The following is a 19,438-nucleotide window of genomic DNA, read 5'->3' on the forward strand; positions in this document are numbered from 1 at the left end:
GCACTTTCTTGGCTATACTTTAAAAGAAAGGAATGGTCTCCACGGTAGTTTCCAAGAAAATGACATAAGTACCTTATTCCCGGAAAGGTTTCAGGGAAATACCTCACTGCAGCTCCCAGTCAAGCACACTAGGGCTGGGAGAAGGAGCTGCGGAGTTTAAGTCATTTCCTACTGACCAGCAAAGGAGTCTCTCTGCTTGGGGATCTCACTGCCATGGGGCCCAGGCTGAGGCAGTTCACTTTTCTCACTCATTTTATGAGGAGCAGGGATGCCTAATTCACAGTTCTGGATTACATGCTTGAAATTAGAGGCATAAAGGCTGCCTAGAAAGGAGAATCAAATAAACCAGCAAGTCCCAAAATCCAAAAGACCTGGCTCTGAGGAGGAAGACACCCAGATAAAAAGGCACAAAACAAGGTTCTCTATTCAGAAAATGCACCAGCGAAAGCGTAATTCAGTGCACAGTTTGAGATGGGCAGAGGGTGCTGCTGGATTTTGGAGAGCTCAGAAATGCAATGAATGTRCACACAGGCAGAAGTGTCAGAGCAAACCCACACTCCATTCCCATGGGGCATATTATCACCATCTGGGAGATGATTGATATTTATTTGTCTAGCTTATGCACACACACTTGCACTGCATTTTAGATGGAGTCTCTCAAGTTAAATAGCAAAAGGAACAATAAGACAACCTGCTGACAACTCCAGCTCAGACTGAAAGAATCAGCCAGCGTAGAAGTAACACAGCGTAGAAGTAACACAAAACTGTTATTTCCCTGTATAGTTTCAGTTCAGTGATAAAACGGTGTGTTTCTCTGTTTATAAACTACTTAACTTGGTAGGAATGTGGTGCATTTTAATTCTGAAGACTCAGAGTACTTCAGGCAAATAGAAGGGCTCTATACATTACACGTAAAAAGCAAGGGTCAGACTGAGCCCCTGTTTTGACCTTTGTATTTTTTGTTCCACTTAAACCAAATGAGTTTGTCCCACAAAATTTTGCAGCAGCTGTGAGGTTCTGCAGTTAGTTTATATAAGCTTTGCTGAGTTTATGCTTGGAGAGTGCAGAGTGGTTAGGGGGATACTGCACACTAAACYCCTGCCTCTTTAGGGAAAAAATGTATTAAGCTGTCATTTTTTTGTGCATAAATAGGAAATGTTGAATCAACTTCTGACTTTCTAGACATTTCATTTGTTTTTCAGCTGTCTCTTTTTTTCTTTTTTTTTCTTCTGAGGTTCAAGAATTTACTTCAGAACTTTGGATGTTTGTAGGAAGCCACTGAAATGTCATTCTGCCCATTAACTTGGGAGCGCTGTGGGTGAAAGGTATGGATGGCACACACGTGGAAAGAAASTGGGAGACACAAGGTTTTGTGGGAACCTACTCTTCCTATGCTTGCCAAAAGCACGTAAAATGCTGCTTATCAGAACTTGAACTCAAATTATTACATAACATTATGTCTCTTGCTTAGTAACTTCTGCTTCCAAGAGTCACAAAGCAAGAAACTATAATATTGTGTTTTCTAATGCCTTGGTAATGTTTATTTCCACAGCTGCCTTTAGACCTGTCTCAATCCTGAATTCCAGATGCTGACCAGGAAAGACATGTTGGAAAGTACCCAGGGCTTCTCTGAGAAATCCTAGCCCTTCRCTATTAGTTAATACTACTTTTAGACAACGAATTACATACACTCCAGCAGCTCCAGCATCTGACAGAGACTTTGGGATGCGTTCTCAGCTGCCAACCACACTGAGGAGTCTTTTAAATTACCACAAACATCTACCAAAATCCCACAATCAAAATCAGACACAGAATTCTGTGTATCTCCCTGGTGTGGTGCAAATGATGAAGTAGGGCACGAGGCAAGGCAGAGCTGTCTTGGTGGGCAATAGTCYATTTTATGCTGGTGCAACTGGAGCTTTTTTCAAATGAGTTACACTTGAATATAGCCAGGMTGATATGGTGGTGAGACAGATCTGATACTTCTACTGTGCTTTGTATCTATGACTACAGCTTAAAAGATCCCCTTTAAGTAAAAAAGATGTTTCGATTACATGTGTCAGCACAGGAAACCACCATTTTTTTTTTCACATGGGTGGCAATTATTTCATTGTTGGAGGTTGCTGCTATGCACCTATCCAAATGAAAATATAACATTTAAATATCAGCAGTGACTCACAGACCACTAACTACTGCAGAATCSCAGATGATGAGAAGTTGGAAACATGTATTTTTACAGATCCTTTYTGGGGCTGGTATCTTTAATAATGCCAAATGATTTACCAGTGTCTCCTAAGAGTAAAACAGTAAAGACTCCAATCTGCTAGAGGGTTGATCCAACTCGTTCTCAACTTTTTGGAGTCAGCTTATTATCGTCTGGGAGTGGTTCTCCATCTAGCTGCTCTTCTTTTCCTTTTTTTTTTTCTTGTTTTGGAAAGATAGCACAAAAAGAATATGTCATAAATAGAACGGTGGCTAAGCRATTGACAATTTTTAAAATATTTTGTAGGAATTGATCTTTCAAGAATGGTTAAGACCTGAGCAAAGCAAAAGCTACAGACACTTCCTTCTTTTTCTAGCCAGATGTTTTTTCCCTGAAATTTTAACCGCTTGGAAAAACTGGGACAATAGGAAAACTGCATGTAGAAGGTTTAAACAAAATCAGAATCTAGCCCATATTGCCCAGTCATTCACCTTCCACTTTTGTTTTCACAAGGCCATACAATTTTGGTTTTTCAAATGTACAAAAAAAGCAGTTTTGTCAAATTCAGGTAGCTCTGTTTGAGGCATGACTAATCCCAAAGAGGGCTTCATTTTAGCCTTGGAAAATAGGAAGCCTGAGGAGATTCAACTTTCTCCACCACCACCAGTCTCTCCACCATGCAGGCAATATTTTGGCCTGGACATGTTTCCCACCACTATCAGCAGGTTATTTTTTCCTTGAAACAAACTGCCTAGCAATTGAACCCAATGTCACCAATGTCTGCAAAKCTGGGGATTATTTTCACAGGAGCAGATCCAGGACAGAAAGCAGGTAAGGAGAAGGAAGAGGCRAAAGAGGTAGGGAAGGCAGATAGAAGGATGAGAAAGAATTTTACATGGGTGGTACAGGGCTTCCAGCAGTGAGAATAAATGGGAGGTGGGTSTGGGCAACAGATTTTTGTACCAAAATAAGACAATTTATACAGACTAAGTTTATTGAATTCCTCAATAATAGTTTGGAACAGCATCTGTGAGGAATATCTGAATAACCATGTGTTTCTTAAAAAAATTTAACCTGTTCATTACTCTATTCCTTATCTCTGAATTTCCATCAGCTGTATCACTTCTTTCCCTTCTGCCATTTCAAAGTTATAATAGATTCACACTGATGTCTCGCCCTGTTAGACTGCTCAATATCYAGCTGCAGCAAGCCACGATTTCTCTGCCCTGAGAGTGGAAAACAAAGCAGGTACGAGAATGTCTCAGCCACAGCTCTGGTTTGCTGCCAGCCAGCTGTTTCAACTGACAGAGATGTGAGCCATCATCTCCCAAACCACAAACATACTACGTCTTATKCAGAGTGAAATAAGAGACATGTTTCCTTTTGACAGTTTGGGGAACAGGTGAGGAAAATAACAGTGTCACTCTGAGCATTTTCTTTTGGGCTGTTACACAGTGTCTGTGCTCTTGCAGCTTTTGTGAACACTATCAACATATAATTTCTTTTATTAACCATGAAGAACACAAACTTCACAAGCAAAACAGAGGCCTTGACTTTCGTTGTGTGAAGCAATCAAATGTACTATTTTAGTACTAATTCCAGATTTTACCCACTTTCCATTTTCTAGTTCCTGGGGCGCTTTGGAGGTGAAAGAATGAAAGCCACTGCAGAGTCTGTGGGATGGAGGATATCATGGCCTGGCCTCAAGGCAAGTAGGAGCAAACTGCACCCTGCTGACAGAAGAATCTCCATGTGCAAATGGCATGAATATCTGTCTTGTTCCAAAGCTGACATCCTTTCTGTTAAAAACAAACAAACAAAACAAAACAAAACATATTTAACTCAAAGATCTGCAGCTTGAAGAAAACATCAGAAAACACAAAACTTTCTTGACACAGGGCAGGCAATACGGTGTGAGAATCTAGCCAACAAAATTATTCACTTCATCAGGTATATGTTCATTATGAAAATGATGCCATCTCACTGCTGAAGGAACTCCAGGACCTTCAGTTCTCATCCAAATCTCATGTRTTTCAACAAGAGAACATAAAGCATGCAAGTACACCACACAACATCGCTGCTGCACTCAAAACAACCCTTATTTCCGAGATCTGACTCTTTCTTCCTACAGCATGGATTCTGCTCATCTTCCCAAGGCTCAGCTCGTGCCCTTTATTCCTGTCTGCTCCAGGTCTCAATCCTCACCCTTCATGGCTCAGTGCTGAAAATGCCCCCCAGAGCCTCGCAGAAGGTGTGTTTGAACTGAAAATGCCCCTCTGAACCTCACAGATGTGTTTATTGGGCTGAAAATGCCCCTCAGAGCCTCACAGAAGGTGTGTTTGGGGCTTAAAATGCCCCTCAGAACCTCACAGATGTGTTTGTTGGGCTGAAAATGCCCCTCAGAGCCTAGCATAATGTTTATTTGGAGCTGAAAATGCCCCTCAGAGCCTCACAGAAGGTGTGTTTGGGGCTGAAAATGCCCCTCAGACCCTCACAGGTGTGTTTGTTGGGATGAAAATGCCCCTCAGACCCTCACAGGTGTGTTTGGGGCTGAAAATGCCCCTAAGGGCCTCGCAGAAGGTGTGTTTGGGGCTGAGCAGCCCCTCAGAACTTTATAGGTGTGTTTGTTGGGCCGAAAATGCCCCTCAAATCCTCAGAGAAGGTGTGTTTAGGGATGAAAATGCCCCTCAGACCCTCACAGGTTGTTTGTTGTGATCAAAATACCCCTCAGACCCTCCCAGGTTGTTTGTTGGGCTTGAAATGCCCCTCAGAGCCTCACAGGTTGTCTGTTGGGGTGGAAATGCCCCTCAGACCCTCCCAGGTTGTTTGTTGGGCTTGAAATGCCCCTCAGAGCCTCACAGGTTGTTTGCTGTGATCAAAATGCCCCTCAGACCCTCCCAGGTTGTTTGTTGTGATCAAAATGCCCCTCAGACAGGGTTGTTTGTTGTTTGGCCCTGTCAGCCCTGTGCCCTGCAGAGGCCTCGGCGTCAGGTTCGGTGTGTTTTTGTAATAACCTGACACATGTGCAGTGCTCTGATCTGCTCCCGCACATCCCAGCCCCACCAGATGCCGKATGAACAAACAGGAATCTCTTGCATTCACGTAGCGCCCCTTTTTTCCCCCAAGGAACTCAGAAAGCACTTTGCAATCTTTAAGCCTCGCCACATGCCTGTGGGGTATGGCGGAGCGAGCAGGCCCGGAGCATTCTTTGCAGAGCCAAGTACATTTATTCAAATGTAGCTGAATAATAATAATGCAGCCATGACCTCCCATGACACTTACGTTCCTGGGGAACAATGGAACTGTCAGCCACGAGGGTGAGACTCAGGAGCCCGGGTGACACAAGTTTTTCGGCAGCTGGCCCACGACGGTAGGCTTCGCTTCCGTAATAGATTAGGATGACCACGAGCTCTATGCAAAATGCAAAATGCAAAACTTTGCTTCTTCACGTTCGTTTTCCCACCCCATCGACAAATACCAAAACAACCTTGGTGGAAAACAAGAAGCCCTCTATGGGGTTTTGTGAGTCATGCTACGAATTCTAGTAGACAATTGCTGCTCCACTAATAGGTCTGCGTGCTTCAGAAAAGACTCCATTTCAGTAATGCAATTCTTGAATAGCTTCTGGAGATCACTGATTGATTTAAATGAAGCATGATTATATCCTTAAATTTGTTTTACAGAATTACTTTTGGTGGGGTGAAGCGGTGATAAAGAAAGAAATAAACCTTAATTACATCAAAGTGGCATTTTCTACACTGGTATGAACCTGTGTATGCTGAAAAGTCTTATACTTTCTTTCCAATTCAATAAATTGTTTCCAATACAATAGTGAAAATAGAAGAGATATTTAACAAAGACCATTCTCTTCAGGAAGATGAAAACAAATGAAAACCAATCGGCAGGAAATATTTGGAAGTTAAGACCTCAGGCTCCTCCTCTGGGARTAGTATGAACTTTGGAAATCTGTGAGTCAGAGGCACAATTATCTATGAAAAAAAAAAAAGAATCTATGCACTATTGATTAACCTTGACACTTCAGACAACAGTGTCACCACATGCATTGGAATGGCACGCCACTGTGTGACAAACTCCACACTGGCCATTTCTCAGAGATGGGCTTCTAAAATAAAAATTGCATGTGATGTACATGTACCAAAGCCTGTGTAATGTGTAGCACTCAGCTTTCCAACCTGTTTACAATCTTCCAGAAACAACCCAGAATATTACACTGAGCAGAAAGTGTGGCTTTTAGTCACACAAACCTCTTTGTCACCCACTCTGGTTTGATAAGATGCCATTTTCCCCCCTTGTTTCTCAGCCTCCTTCCTCTTCAGCAAGCACTCCTCCATCCCCCTGTGTTCCCCCAGTGCTCAGAGCAAGGCTGGAGTTGCCACAGTCTCCTTAATGTCTAATCCTTTAACACTGGGAGAGCATTGTATTGCAGCCCTAATGCAAGGATGAATTCTGGAATGTGCAGCCTGGAGAGAGGCTTATAGAATAAGAAAGAAAGAAAAAGGGAAGAGGAAAAAGGAATTGAGAAGAGAAAGAAGTCAAAACCACACATGGGACAGAAGGAAAAAAAGGGGATTAGGTGACAATATCCGACTGCACTGAAGGGTCAGGAGAATTAAGCTTCAGAGCAGCTTGCTCAATGTGTGCTGGGATAAAAAGACTCTGATATGAATGGAGGTGGTTCAAGTGCAGGCACATTGTGGAATGCAATAGCAGTCTGCTAGGGAACATTTAAGAGAGTTGTGCACCACTTTCATGTAGCAAATAATATATATTGTTTGCTGGGCAAAGATCTGAGCCTCCCTGTCACTTTTACAAGGTTGTTACAGAGGAACGAGAAATACAGGAAAGGAATGAAATGGAGTAGCATTACACTTATTGAAATTATAAATCAAATAATCTGAGCTCCTAGGATTTATTACTACTTATGATGTTTATATTGAATATAAACTGAAAGCAATAGATCCCCGTCCAAAGAAAATCAGAGCATTTGACATCAAGGGGGTCAGATCTGCTTTTGACAAGTACTTCAGAGCCTGATTTTTAATACCTAGTTGTACTGCATGTGCAACTGAGTGCATAATCTCTTCATCAGGCCAGCTTTGTCATCTTTTTAARCAATGTAGGTGCTATATCTCAAAGGACACCGACTCATTATGCTTTTCATATATGCTGGGAGCACTTCTAGACAGCTCAACAGTTTAACTGAAAAATTTACAGATACTTTAAATTCCCCTGTAGTTTATTTTCAATTTCCTATTCACTTATTGCAGACAAAATACYCACAGCCAGCCTCAAAGTGACAGTATTGTTACCTTATGAAAACCAGCTCTCTACATCTTCTTAAGACATAGGCACTGGGAGTTCAAGTAGTGGGAATCTGAGAAAATGCCCTCTGTTGTCCTTCTGATGTGCTTTTTTGCCCCAACATAGTTTCCTAACATAAGATGAAATAACGGCCTCATCTCAATCTGGCATGACCGTCTATGAAGCCSGGAGAAAACTGAGAAACATGAGAGATGGAAGAAACAAGTCATGAATAATAAAAGAAAGTGATTTTTAACTATGCAAAGAGAATTCATTCAAGTCAACCATCTGGCACAGGGCACATCCTGTGGAGAGAGCAACCATGGAAAAATTACAAAGTCAGTTTAGTTCATATTTCCCAAGAAGACACAACAGGAGACAAAGCTAGAGTAGAGTGCCACATCCAAGTGACTGATACTAAAACCATTTTGATATTGGTTATGAAACACACCCTAGGGCCTGATTTAGGCAGATCCAAAGAACTCAGGTACTTATAAAAAAAAAAACAAAAAAACAAACCAAAATCTATTTGTTCATTTGCAATATTATTGCCTCTGCTGCAGAGAGCTATGGCAAAGCTGAAGGTGGCTGTGTGTGTGACTTACGTGCACTTTGCTTTGTTTTAAAAATAGAACAGAAAACATAACTCATTGCAAAAAAACCACCAACCCAACAAAACAAAACAAAACAAAACCCCAAAACACTCCACTCCTACACAAAAACTTGCTTGGACTGGAGTGAGTAGGACACGTTTTCCTTCCTCCTCCCCAGTGGTAACACCTATGACCTGACCCAGGATTTGACCTGGAAGCTGMGAAAAGAAGAAAGAGGACAGGGTTTTCAGCGTTCATGACAGTATCTTTAGAAAGATGTATGCCTGTGTGTGGGCATCATGGAAGTACAGCATCATTTATTCGCTGGGGACACAGATGTGAAAGCACTGTTGATGTATATTTTCAACTAATACTTTCCTCTGACAGAGGAGAGAAAAATWGTTTCCGGTGAATTCAGCAGCAATATTTTTATCAACTTCAGTGAACTGGAGCTTTACTCCAAGGYCCTGAATATATCCTGAGAGTTCGCTGCCATATCAGCAATTCCTCCTCCATCCTCCATAACCTTAAAAATACATCCATGTCCTTTATTTCCTGCATCCTCTGAGTTATCTGCATTTGTTGTTTGWCCTTTTTCAGCCCAAGCCAGCTGAGACCCAGGCCCCAGGGCTGGAAATCAAAACAAGAGGAGCACAATAAGCCCTCTGCTGTCTGCAGGGAACRTCTGGCTAAGCTGGGAGTGATGCAGGAGTTGAAGAATCCACTGCCTCGTGCAAGCAGGCACCATGGCTGGGCAAGGTCTCCGTGCTGCTTTGTCATGTGTTCCCCTGATCTCGCCCTGTGTACACACACASACACAGACTGTCCTGCCCAAACTGAGCCCAGACATTCACCTCAAATAATACAAAAAGCCCCAGGAGAAACAAAGGCATYGTTTTGTATGTGTTTTTAAAAAAAWTTTGCTCACAAGCCCCACCCAGAGAGATTGCTGTCTTAGAGYTGGCTTTTTGCATTGCACATGCTTCTACCCACATCCTTTCTCCTGCATCTTTTTCCTCCTCAAACAAACATTAGTAACAACAAATAGGGAGAAGGGGGGGAAAGAAAGAAAAGGGCCCTCTTAAAAGCAAAAACAAAAAAAAAACCCAACAAAAAACAAGGGCAGTATTACTCATTCTCATTCAGAGTCATGCCTCAGGTAGAGGCTGGGAGGGAAGAACAGATCTTTCCTACCTTTGGGCTTCCTAAATCAGCCTAGCACAAAATGTTAGGCTTCACAGCTCATATGGCAGAGGAACTATTCCTCCAGACATCCCAAAAGCTGCTTCCTCAGAGGGGCTGAGCTGGTCAGCAGAGTAGGACCAAGACAGGAAAAGACCGTGAAGGGATGCAGGAGGTGTAAATCAGCCTCTACAAGGGCAGGACCTCTCGAAGGAAATYAGTGTCCTTACCAGCCACGTGCTAACAGGGTGCAGCTCTTTTCCACMCCATGCTTCTGGTCCGTGTCTGGACCTTAATAACCAAGCCTTAAATAATGTTTGTCTGCCTTGCCACTGAACTTGACCTGAATGAAATCTGTAAGAGTKCGAATAAAGTTCAGCTAGAATTTTGCTCCTCTTTTTGGTTCATCACAACACCAGCTGTAGCCAAAGATAGTAGCTCCATGAGAAGACTAATTTTATATTGCTCTTATCAGAAGGAAGACACTACTGGAATCTCAAGACACAGCTTTTTATGAGGTTCCTGAGCCCATTCTGCTGGTGAGAGGCTGCCTGAGCAGTCCAAATCAGATTTGACAATRTCTGGACTGTTGTGTTCAAGTCTGAACCAGAGAAAATCACACATAGTCCTTGTAAAAGCATTTTCACCATAAGAGTTTCCCCTCAGCAGAAAAGACCTAGTTTAAATTGCAACAACTTCAAACTGTTTTGAGATATCACAAAACATAACATGATTTTGCATGATCTTTCCCCGTGTGAATCACCGACCATGCCTTGGAATCAAGTTGTTTTTTCCGAGAAATAAAAACACAGGGAAAATAGAAGAGCTGATCAAAAACCTTGCCTGCTGTCAGGCAGAGGCGGGCATGGAATATTTTTGGTGCAGAACCATTGGCTGCTCTTTCCTCCAGCTCTGAGCAGATGCTTGCCCCTGCATTTTTCCGAGGCAGTTATCTGCAATTCAGGCCTCTTAATCACAGCTGGCGAGGGGAGGAGGCAGCGTGGTGCTCCGCCGGTTTGTGGTGCAACTACCAGCAAGCTGATTACATGTATTTCCTCTCCAGTGGAACCCACCTCTTCCTGTGACAGCACTCAGGGCTTGGGTGTTTTGTGAGTRCATGAAAGTAATGTGCATTTGCAGTGCTTCAGAAGAAATGAAGGCTGTCATTTGAGAAGAGAAAGTGTCATCTCAACAGTTCAGCACACAGCCTTATTTTAAAAATGGTTCAGAAGTAGAAAAATCTGCTTCCCTGAAAACTCAGGGGATGAAATTTAGGACAGAGTTCTGACTGCATTCCACTTTTCTTTCTGTTCTTGAGTGCCCYGCAGGTATTCCAGACACTGGCAATGTTACCTGTGAGAATTACAGGTCTGCGCTCCCTCCCTGAACAGCCCCTGCCCAAGGGAATGCCTGGAATCAGACCAACTATTGTTCCCCTCACATTCAGCACCACTGCTCAAGCATGAAGCAAACTCCCACCCCTGTCCTCCCCTCCTCACCCTCCTTGCCCTCCCCCTCGCCCCACACACGGAGATGTGAGAACGGAAGCAAATCAAATGAAAGCGGTGAGAAATGGGGTTTCTCCACCCTGCTTTGCACTGCCTTCTATCTCCTGCCACAGTACCAGCCAGGAGCCAGGCCAGAGCTTCCCACCTTAGAACTGGTGGGCACCTGCCACAGCCTCTGATCCCTGCATATTTTTCCACCTTTGAGCATCCAAGAGCTAGAGAAATGACAGATGGAAGTTCTGCTTCATGTGTAATCTTGTGAAYGCCAAGGGCAGTACCTCCTTCAGTAAACAGCACATTTTCCAAAGGCAKTACTGGACTCAACCTTCCAAACCTCTGACTACAAATGAATCTGAAGTTCAATAGTACTTTGGCAGCCACAATCACAGGGCAGGAAAAAAAGGAGTAATACTCACAATCAATAAACACAAACTTCCCAAAGGAAGTTCTTGGTAACTTAAGCATTATTAACAAAAGCATTTTTGAAAAGCACTGGGCCAATCAGTACTTTGTTAGAATAGCACTGTTTGTGAAGCATCCATCACTTAATTGGAGTGTATCACCACATGACAATCACCCTTATATTAGAACAATTAAAATAAAAGTGATTCAGAGGGARAATCCTAATCTATGAGCTACAGAGTATCATTCAGACAGTTTTGGGAGACCGCATACATCAGTCATTTCCCAGAGTCTGGCTTTCCTACAGGCTTCATTATTCCTTCACCAAGTGCTTTGTGGTAGAGATATAAAGAAGGCAGAAAGTTGTGTTATATGAGCAAAAACTGCAAAAGTCAGTGTCTTTTAAACRGAAGAACCAACTAAGAAGTGATTTGGCTCCAAATGAAATACAGTACAAGGTCAATGGTCTGTCCTGAACCTCAGGGGAAGGTGCAGGGAAGGCAGACCCAGGCTGTCCTTAAAGGTCCCTGTGGACACTGAACTGTGGTTTAGTGAGAGTCAGTGGGAATAAGCTGTAGTATGGGATGTTTAGCCAAGAAAGAAARAAAGAAATAATAAATATTTGTTATTTATAAATTATAAACATTATCTATATTTATRCATATATTTATATATTATTTATRTATTCATTTATATAGTATTTMTAGATTTTCATATATTAATATGAATTATAAAAATATAAATGTTTATATAATTTTTTTGTAAAGCACAAAACTTTGTACTAGAAGGGTGGTCAGACACTGAAGCAGGAGCCCAGAAAAGATGGCAAGTCTTGGAGAGGTTAAAAACTCCACAAGTCCCTGGGCATCCTGGTGTGGCTGGACCTGGTGGGATAAGATAACCAGAGGTGTTTTCCCACAACATCCTCTGTCCCTCTCAGATTCTACCACTGAAGGTTTCCATTGCCACTGCTTCATTGACTGTACGTGACAATTTATGTTAGTTGCCTGTGGTGAAGTRATGAATTAGTAATAAATTAATTAGTGGATAATAATATGAGCAATGAATAATTAATCTGGTTTATCACAGAAAATAAATAATAATTAATGTGCAATAAATGCTGGAAAATTTTCAAATTACCAGTTTGATTTTAACTTTTGAATGTAATCATGTTCCTGATGTGCTTATAACCCTGCTACTCAGGTTTTGCATATTCCWAGAGCCTGCTGAGATACCTGCTCATAAAGTTCAACATGAATGCTTAAGTCATTTTTATCTTTGTAACAAAGGTTTGTTTGGGGCTTGTTGGTTTGTTTTTTTTTTTCCCAGCATAACCCAAAATGAACCTCAGATCAAAGCCATGCTATTCCATTCTGAATACTGCACCCTTTGCTGCAGGTCTCAGAGCCTTCCAGTAATAAATTACAGAATGTGATTAGCAACTGTCACGTGCTGTTTGTTTCCCATCATCTCCCCAGGGATAAACTCAGCCTGAGTGTTTCACTGGTAAGAGTTTTTGTTTGGCTTTGTTTTGAAATATGTGAGAATGATCTGGCAAAGGAATATTGCCAGGTCATTTTCATGAAGCACAAGATTGATCCTGAGCGCTCTTCTACATTGTTGTTTCACAGRGAGGCAAGAAGATAAGATCCAACGCTATTTAATATAAGATTTGAGGAAAAAYTCATGCCATGGTGAGGTTTCACTGGCAACTCACAGAGAAATCAAGCCTATGATCCAATATGCCTAGAGGCATTCATACTACAGCATGCTGGGGATATTTTAYCTGGTATTACTTATCCTCACATCTTGCTGGCCCAAGAGGGGTCAAGGCCATTGCAGAGCAAGTCAGTAACTCCTGGAATTTGCCTGACAGGGAGAACATTTTGGAGTCAACAGGTGGATTAGACTGGAAGATTTCCCCATGAATAGAAGACCCCAAAGAAAAGGTAACACTCCCTGAAAACATCATGAGCAAAACCAGCTAAATGCACTCACTGCCCATCAGCACCATCCCAAAACAATGACCAGCYCTTTCTCTCTGTGGACAAAAGATGGACTGAAAATAACATGACAGCTTTTGCTCACAGACAGCTTAAGCCAGTGTGAGTTCTGTGTGCTCATTAAATCAATGAAACTCTTGGCAGAACGAACAAAAACACCAATTCAGACATTTTCAGCACACCTTTAATGTATATTTTYCTCACTCTTGGCATATACCCCCTGTTGCCTCCCTACTATCCTCGCTGTGTAATAAGTAGTGCTTTCTTTTTTTCTTTTTTTAATCAAGAGAAATATATATTCCACGCTTGGTTAGGTCATCCATTTACATTATTTGCATCAAATTTATCACTTGTAAACCCCAATACCCAGGACTATAAAAGACTGGGAGCTCTTCTTATTTCACAGATGGGGAAAACAGGAGCTGAGGCTAAAGGATAGTCCTTGGATGTTAATGCAACAAGTCCTGAGAGAAAGCAACTGAGGCTTGATACCTGAATGTCTCAGTTGCTTCTGTACAGTGTGACTGAAAGGAAAACTCTTCTGGCCCAGTCAGTTCCTATAAAATGTAGGACAAAATCTAATCACAGTAATCTGAAGGTTGCTCTACTCCCTCGAGGTAAATCTGACCTGTGAAAATTTTGGTGCTTTTACAGCCTTGTGCAGAACAGCTGAGCTTTGGRAATCCAGCCTGGCATTGCAAGGCAAAAAAGATAATTTAGGGCAGGGACTGTGTCAGGCCCAAGGTCTCATCTACTGTGGCCAACTTTTAAGTCCTGTTGCTTAACACAAATCTGTGAAATAAAATGAACAGGCCTGGATGAAGCTTCACATCTGCATGAAACCCAGTTTCAATTGCAGAAATTTATTTTTCAAATTAATATTTAATCAAACTGTGTACTCCTTCTACAGATATTGCTGCTGAGAAACTCTGGGTTTGGAGAACAAATGTACCTAATTTTTTGACAACATTCTCATCTCAGAGATACATCCTCCTCACTTCACCTCACCCAACTCCCAGACTGCTTGGAAATGATGGAAAAAGAACTTGATGTAGAAAAACTGGCACTGTGATGTACAGCTTGGGATGAAAACCAAATTATTCAGAGTATTGATAGTAGGATAAAAAACTTACTGTCCCAATGCAAATGTTAAAATTCTCATCCTGTCATGATACAAAGATAAATTTAGAAGTACATGAGACCATGAGTAGCTGGCCCAGAAAACTTGTATTTAACAGGAGGTGGCAACAGTTTGAAAGAAACTCAAATTTTCTTTTTTAAATTATATCAGAATTATTTTTTACCAGATGAGTRAGAAACCAAGGCAATGATTTCCTTCAATGTTTTGTGCTTTGAACTATAAACTTACCTCAAACTTGAATAGATCTGATTCCAACCAATTTTTCTCACTTTTTAAACAAAGTCTTTTTATATAATTTAATCTTTAACTTTTCTACAGTTCTTTGCATGGGTAACGAATTGTGTTTATACTCTAATAGGAATATTTGATGCTCTGTCAAAGCAAATCAATCTTCCCCCTCTCTCTAGATACTAATGATGCCATCAATAAAAGCCCCCATCATAAACGAATGTTCTGCACAAAATGCTATGCATAATGGTATGACCCCTCAGGATGCAGGGCATGTCATTTTGAATTTATTTAATTGCTGGGAGCCTGTGTAGAGCTAACTTCTAAGTCTTTGGAGTCTGAAGCAAAACAAGATCATCGTGCCCTACACAGAGTCAGAAACAGCAGAGCTTGCACCTGCAAGARCCTCTTCTTCCCACTGTTGTTGGATGGAGCTGCTTTTTTTCAGTGTTTCCACCCCACAGCTCTTGCTCTGAGGTGATAGATCTCGCTTTGGGAGGTGAGCTGGGGATCAGTTTGATCCCTTTCTCCTTGTACTGCCAAAATCTGCAGATCTGTGTTCTTCATGCTCCCAAGACTGAAGACAATGTGGTCCGTTCCCACCTCTGGCTATCAGGGTTTTTATTTCATAAATCACTTAAATCCCACAGGAGTCTTCGCATTTTTCAATGCTGATCACCAGGGTCTGGATTTCTATGGATCCTTTTACACTTGAGAAGCCCCAAAGTGCTTTAGTGTGGATTGATTCGCATCCTGGCACATGTAGCAACTGACAAGTTGRACAGAATGACCTGCAGAAATGCAACAATGGTCAGTGACTCTCTTTTGACCCGAACTGCATGCTGAAACCTTAGCAAAAGGTGTCCCACACAGGTAAAAATCTAAGTAGAAATATAGACAGAAAAAAAMATATACATGAAAGAAAAGAGAAAAAAYGTAGGTTTGGAAAAGAAACAAACCYTCCAAGCCTCAAAGATTTGTTTGCTGGCTTGTCTGGGCTTTTTTTCTTATTTTGACCTAGAAAAATTCATTCTTTGTTTTCTTAGTTTTACATGTAAAAGATGAAGCCATGCAGATTTCACAGCATTTTTTATGAAAAATGTCAGTTAGTCAAAAGCCCTGTTATCCTCTGAAAACCARTTGTGCCCACCCTTCGTGTGATACTGGGGAATTAAAAGGAAATATGGTRCATATTTGCATTCCAGATGAAGCAGCGTGAAAATACAAAAGAGAATGAGTGGGAAGAATCACTTTTATGATAAGCCAAGAGGGAAGAGTACCACTAAGTCATGCAKGATCTCCAAAGTAAAAGACTAGGTTGAAGGTAGAACCTCTGAAGGGCTCAAAGACAGTAGCTGTGGGCAGACTGGGGAGTTAGGCTTTTGCAAATTATGGAGGGAACCAAGAAATTCAGCACTCAAAGATTAAAGAGARAGCATTGGCACATAATAGTTTTCATTTCAAAAGACCTCTGAACAGAGAGAGGAAAGAAAGAATCAGCATTTTATGTTTTGTATTGTTTAATATCATCCTTGAATTCACTTTTTCCACTTTTTCCACAGAAACAGGAAAACAGGAATGTTTCATTGAGGAAGCACTTGAAAATGCCAGAGCTATTGAACACTGAATGTTCTGATGACGRGATAACAGAGCATTCTTCTTGCAATTAATTTCTGATGAGAGGTCAGTGTRGGCAAAAATATATCTGGTATTTATCCCCAAAAGAAAAGAAGAGAGTGACTCTTCGAGGCTTTTAAATTCCAAAGAGACCACATGTGATATTATGAGAAATGTGCATTTAAGAGAGATTTCCCATCATTTCAGTAGCTCAGGCATTCTGCCCCCAGCCTCTGTGCTGGACATCAGCAATTTACAGACCAAACCTGTCCAGGCTGATGAGCCCTCTCTGCATGGTGCTCTGTTTGCCAGGACAGGCTCCCAGAGTCCAGCTGGTGAGGGTTTAATTGCACAGGCATTTTCAAACACTGCCATTACCCGGTGAAACATCAGGACACACATAAATAGCACAGAGGGAAATTCAGCTTGCAGAAAACTGGTGTCTTGTAGGCCTCCACAGACCTTCTCTTGGATACAGAATTTAAGAACTAAACCAGTTCAGGGTCAAATGTTTCAGGCTGACCCCTGCAGCAATGCTGCGTTTGAACACTTTTCCTTCTGCCTGTTACAAAGGTTACAGAGTAGAAATACCCATTATTGTCTGACCTCGTGTCAAGGAGACATTTTAAGGCCCAAAACTGAGGTTGTTTTTACCCATGCCGCTATTTTGAGGCCAGGATCAGGAGAGCAAAACRAGCAAACTTCACCAAGAGAACCAATGCAAAATGTCAAGCAGCATTATCTTCYCTTTCAGCTTGGCAGGAATATTTGTCTTGATGCTGAGCAGTGGCACTGTGCTTCCTCAAGGAATGCTGAACAACTTCCACTCATGTTACATGAGCACCTGCCCCTGCATCACTTTCCTGTGTGGCCACTTGGCTGCAATGCCTGCAAAGGCTTTGTAATTCCCGGTTCTATTATTGTTTCCTAAGGATGCATCCTGCCTGGAAAACAGCAAAGGAAGGGAAACAGTATCTAACATTACTTCCTAATTAAACTGTTTGCATCATTCAAAGCCCGTAATGAGTTCCTTCCTTTTCTCTCCTTCCCTTCTTGTTTACTAAAATCAGGAGATATAAAAAAGACAGCAGGAGAGAGACGCAGTAAACCAGATCCTAATCTCCAGCACAAAAGGTATTGGAGCTTTTCCAGGTTTTTGCTGGCATCCTGAGGATCAAATTCTCTGACAGCTTGCGACTGTAACCTTGCCGAGGACAACATTCTGTGCTGATGTGTAAGTTTTGCTAGAAAAATCTAATTTTGTGGAGTTATGYAACTGGAGATATGGGAAATATGTTTATAGTGGTTGGGACAGTTTGGAACAAGGTTCAGCTCTAGATCCAAACTTTACCTATAGATTTTCCCAAAAATAATTTTTGTTCCTGTCTGGTGTTTACAGGGATGGGAATGAGCTCACACCCAGGTCTGAATTCAGAACTGAGCTTCCCCATGGTTTGGGTATGTTTGGTCCAATGTCTAGATTTGGGCCCACCTATAATAAATAAGTCACAGTCCTGATGAGCAACCGTCCTTCTTGGCTTTAGAATCTGTGCCTGTGAGAACATGGGATTTTGTATCTGCCAAACACTCAAACAGCATTGACTGCTGRACACTGCCATGAACTCTGAATGGTCAGTCCTAAGTGTAAAGACTACTGGTCTCCAAATAAAAAATAGCAATACTGAGAGGAATCACCTATAAACCATTTCTTCGCTCCAGTGAATGTTGTTGAGAAAACACATGCAGAGGTTATGTCCATAAAGGAAGCTAAAATGAATGTAAAAGAAAGAAATCAAATAAGTAAAGAAGTTATTTAGCATCCTAACAGAAAGACAGAGTTGATCTAATAGAAATTAATATCTACAAACTCTCTTCTATTATGAAAAATATATGATTATTGTTATTCTGTTTATTATATTTAGAAGCAGGAGTAACKTTTCACAGACTTGGCCAAAATCCAGTGTGGGATTTTGTGTGGGAGATCTGTGTCACTCAGGTGCAAGGCACCAACAAGRTGTAAAACAAAGATCCTGATGATCACCAAAGGTCCAGGGATATTTTTAATAAGGAAACCATCATTGGGAGCTAAATAAAATTCACCTAGTAATGTTCTGCATTTTGGCATCTGCTTTTGCCAACCTAGGCCACCACATCATGATAGAGACAAATGCATTACATTAATAGATCACTTCCTTGTCAGATCACTGCTGCAAAGTATTATCTTTAAACCTGCCTTAAACTCTGCTGGCTTGAAGGCTGATCTGGCTGATTTATATCTCAGTCAGAGAAAAGACAAGCAGATTTTCTCAGCCTCTCTGAGTCTCTTCTCGTCTTCTTAAAGCAAGGAAAGTAATTTCCTTCAAGGCATGCTGGAGAAGAAATCCATTAGCAGTTATGAAGCAGGGCTGGATGTTATTGTTACATCCAAATAGCTGTAAAAGCCTTTGATTCTCCTCCTGTTACTTTGAGACAAAACCATGGGATTTTATGAGCAYGCAACTAGAGTGTCTCTTAATTGCTACCCCCTTACCACAATCATATTGCATTAAATTTAAAACCAATAAAAAATATTTTTTGTTCTTTTTTATTAACAATCACAAAGCAGCCCACATATCAGTTTCTCTGTAGTGTGTCCATTTGCTGCCCACTCACAAATATGAAGTTAAGTGAGTATTAGGTCTAAAATTTGCAGCAAATTTATTCCTTGTGACATTAGCTTGAGAGTAACTAGGGTGGGTAAAGAGGTTCTTGAAGTATTTAAATGGAAAGGAGAGCTACAGGRAACAGGTGATTTGTGCAGGGAACTGCACGTGGAGGAGCCACAGGCACAGCAGGGCTATTGGCATCACTGCATGGCTTGGGCACACCATGGCACACCAGGCTCGAGGCAAGGTTGACCTGCAGTGGCCCTTTGGATAAATATTTGTTTGCAAGTGGATATTTTTGAAGGAAAAATACATTAAGAACAAGTACTTGTCCTTGCATTCAATTTTTATGGAATATTTCCTGTCTTTTTTTGGGGTTTTTTTTTTGGTCCCATTTCACATGCAAGTATTTCTACTCATTTTAGAGGAGGACAAAAAAGGGATGGCTCAAGGGAGAGCTTTAGGTCTTCCCAAGGTAGGCAAAGGTATAAAATAAGATAAAGGTAACTAAAAAACTTGCCTTTGAAGACTGACATATTAGAGAATCACATGCAAAGGTGAGAAGAGAAGGAGGAGAAAGGAATTCTTGCCATT

The sequence above is a fragment of the Malurus melanocephalus genome, unplaced genomic scaffold (genome assembly GCF_030028575.1).
Source record: "Malurus melanocephalus ecotype Western Australia unplaced genomic scaffold, MMel_1.1 scaffold_182, whole genome shotgun sequence".
In the NCBI taxonomy this organism is placed as follows: domain Eukaryota; kingdom Metazoa; phylum Chordata; class Aves; order Passeriformes; family Maluridae; genus Malurus; species Malurus melanocephalus.